This window comes from Bos taurus, chromosome 10, assembly GCF_002263795.3.
Source record: "Bos taurus isolate L1 Dominette 01449 registration number 42190680 breed Hereford chromosome 10, ARS-UCD2.0, whole genome shotgun sequence".
In the NCBI taxonomy this organism is placed as follows: domain Eukaryota; kingdom Metazoa; phylum Chordata; class Mammalia; order Artiodactyla; family Bovidae; genus Bos; species Bos taurus.
The window spans coordinates 5,816,954-5,820,606 of record NC_037337.1 but is presented as its reverse complement, the minus strand read 5'-3'; the positions used below and the strand labels follow the sequence as shown (position 1 = coordinate 5,820,606).

The 3,653-nt window shown below is 42.4% G+C and overlaps 1 pseudogene; it reads right to left on the bottom strand.

Moving 5' to 3' along the window:
• Positions 1-727: 727 nt before the first annotated feature.
• LOC100138889 (ribosome biogenesis protein NSA2 homolog) lies at positions 728-3,321 on the bottom strand (annotated as a pseudogene).
• Between the last annotated feature and the right edge of the window lie 332 nt (positions 3,322-3,653).

The following is a 3,653-nucleotide window of genomic DNA, read 5'->3' as shown; positions in this document are numbered from 1 at the left end:
AGAAGCAGAAGGTTGTTTGAGAAAGATCTCTCTGAGACCAGGTTAGAGGACAACAGATGCAAAGGAGAGGAATTTGAGGGAGTAAGATCAGTGAGTGCCTGTCATGTTATTATTGGTTATTTTTATATGTAAACTTGATTGGGCCAGGGTCCCCAGGTATTTTTTGGTCAAACATTATCCTGCACATTTCCATGAAGATGTTTTTAAAATGAGATTAACATTCAAACCAGTGGACTGAAGCAGATTGCCTTATGTGGGCGGGCCTTGTCCCATCAGTTGAAAGCCTTAGAATTAAGAATTAGACAGGCCTTCCCTGAGCTTCCCTGATGTCTCGGAGGGTAAAGAGTCTGCCTGCAGTGCGGGAGATCTGGGCTCTATCCCTGGGTCGGGAAGATCCCCTGGAGAAAGGAGTGGCAACCCATTCCAGTATTCTTGCCTGGGGAATCCCAGACAGAGAAGCCTGGTGGGCTACAGTCCATGGACGACTGAGCGACTAACCCTTTCACTTTCTTTTTACCCCTGAGCAAGAGGGAACCCTGCAGAGAACAGCCTTGGACTTGATCTGCAACATTGATTCTTCCCAGCTTACCAGCTCACTGGGCAGATTCTGGACATGCTAGCCTCTGTCATTACATGAACCCATTTCTTGAAATTACTTAAATAAAATAAAGAAATATATATTTGTATCCACGATATGTTTTCTATCTTATTGGTTCTGTTTATTTGGGAAAGTCTGACTAATACCATTACATTCTTTCTAAATCTATTTCCAAAAACCTTCCATGGCTCTGGGAAATGCATTGAAAGAAATTTCCACCCACTGGTACTTTCTCACAGAGGGTACAAGACTAAGCTTTAATCATTTGTCTTGGCCTCCAGCACTCAGCACAGACCTCATTCCATATAAATACTTATAAACTTCAAAAATGTGTAAATCAATGCCTAAATGATAGTCTTTTACAAAGTATGGTGCATATCCCATTGGTGAGGAGATGGTTTGGGGGGTTACACACTTTTTCAACAGTTATACACAGTAGATATCCCTTTACCCAATACGCATTTCACTGAACTCTCGATTTTCTCAGTTTTTGTTTTTTTAATTAAGCTATTTTATGTTGGGTCTTTTTTCTTTTTAACAGTGGAATAAATAGTTTTCTTGATGACTGTAGACATGTAAGGCTGGTTGGTACAATTCAGAAATATGAGTAACGGTATCCTGATTGGTGTGTAGTCTTCAATAATTACAAGGAGCTATGTGTATGTAACTGCTGTTAAACCAGTAAGACTGCATTTATGAATCCATCATTTTCAGGATTGCTGGTAACCTGGGCATATTTTCCCCAAATGACTTTGCCTCCCTGTGTCACAAGGCCCAATTCATTCACATTTGCCTCAATAACAGCACCTTTGGTAACTATGAAGTGTTGCTTTTTAGAAATGACTATGAAAGCTTTTATCGCTGCTATACCCTTAAGAGCCTAAGCTCTATGTTTTTGAAATTTTAGGGAGAGTGAGCCTATAATTTCAAGATACCTTAAATAGCAAAATTTGAACAAGTCTTCCAAGTGCCCTTCTTTATAAATCTATTTAGAATCAAGCTTAAAAATCACCACCAGCAAATGATTTTCATAGCCTGTATGGCAACTGAACTTTCTTCTATTTAATTTTTCAGCACTGCTTTATTATAAGACACAGGTGGCAAAAAATAATAAGCTATTTGTATTGTAAGCTGAAAAGAATGAGAGTCATAGAGTAGATTTGTAGCAATCTCTTCTGAGGATAGCAAGAAAAATAGACATTTCAACTGTGCCTTTCGATTCGCAATCAGGTTGATGGAAACAAATAGCCCCAGGGCATTCACCTTAAAACCTAAATAAAGAAACAAACATTTGGTCAACCAGGAGTCTAGAATTGGCATAGAATTTAGAGACTCAAGAGACAGTTTTCTATAACAGGTTAACCTCCTCTGCTGCTGCTAAGTCATATCCGACTCTGTGTGACCCTATAGACGGCAGCCCACCAGGCAAGAACACTGGAGTGGGTTGCCATTTCCTTCTCTGGGGCATCCTCTAGTGCACATTAATGAACTCTCCTTTATGTACAGTTGGGAAGGTCCCTGGAGGAAGAAATGGCAACCCCCTCCAGTATTCTTGCCTAGAGAATCCCATGGACAGAGGAGCCTGGTGGGCTACAGTCCATGGGGTCGCAAAGAGTCAGACATGACTGAGTGCCTGATACTTGACTTTTTGCTAAGAACACCCAAAGGTGTATACAGTGGGGATGAGGGATTCTTCTTTACACCAAGGACTGGCAGGCAAAAGGTGGCTTTCAGTCCAGGATGTGTCACGTGGGCCTTCCTGAAATATAATCCTATTGGCCTAATGAATCTTTCATATTTAGGTAGCTTTAGAGTAAGGAGCCTCGTAGGCTGCAGTCCATGGGGTCGCGAAGAGTCGGACATGACTGAGCGACTTCACTTTCGCTTTTCACTTTCATGCATTGGAGAAGGAAATGGCAACCCACTCCAGTGTTCTTGCCTGGAGAATCCCAGGGACGGGGAAGCCTGGTGGGCTGCCGTCTATGGGGTCGCACAGAGTCGGACACGACTGAAGCGACTTGGCAGCGGCAGCAGCAGCAGAGTAAAGCCATCTCCAACAAAGCAGTGTTTGTAACCATCCTCTTCTAGGCTTTCTTCTTTGTCTTTCCATTCAAATAACTTTCCATACTTCTGTTTCTCCCTAGGCGAGAGCTTTGGGCAGAGAGACTCTGTTTTTCTCACTTTCTCTTTTCAGTTTTGTTTAATCATATTGGAAAGTACATCAGCTCGGGACTGTCCCTCTCTGCCCAGCGGTTATGTAGGCACTCTTCTCTGTGGAGTCTTTTTATTGCGCTTCGGTTTGGTTGTTTCTCTTTTCATGCATCTTTTTCACGTGTATTTGCTCAGCATGGAGCTGTCTATGGTAGAGCTTAGCTTTCAGACCAATCATCTTTTTCGCCTCCTTTGAACATTCATGAGCCTCTTGACCTTCCTTCTCTCCTCTTTTCCCCATGGTAATCCAAGTGATATCCACAGTGCTTCTGGTGTAACTCAATACATTCATATACTCATTTTGTGTCATGGTGAGGGCAGCCCAGCCACCGGGTGCAGCCGCCAGAGCACAGAGGCTCTCGATCTGTGGGTCTCAGAGACCCATGAGCAGACTCCGTGCCCTTCTCCATCAGTTCTGCTGATTGACATTTGCATCCCTAGAAATACTCATTCATCCACCCACAGACTTCCATGGCCACCGGGGTCATGGCATGCTCACCAGGAGACCTCTGATCTTGTTCCCAAACCAGGCTGCGCCAATTTGGACATATGTGACTCAAGTAAATATCATGTACATCAATGAAATATCAGTAGGAAAAGAAAAAAAAGCCCAAGTTATATGCAAACCAAGTTGAATGTCTTAAAGAAAGATGGCAAATGTAAATTGCTCAAGAATGATATCATAAATTTTGTTGTTGAGTTTGGTGGGCAGGAAAACAGCTGTAAAACCAGTAGGGAAAAGGAATAAAATCCTAGAAGGTTTCACACTCAAAGTTATATCCAAAGGTCTGAATTCTCATCCCATTTTAAAGAATCTGAAATTTGGAAATTGTGGGAAATGCAC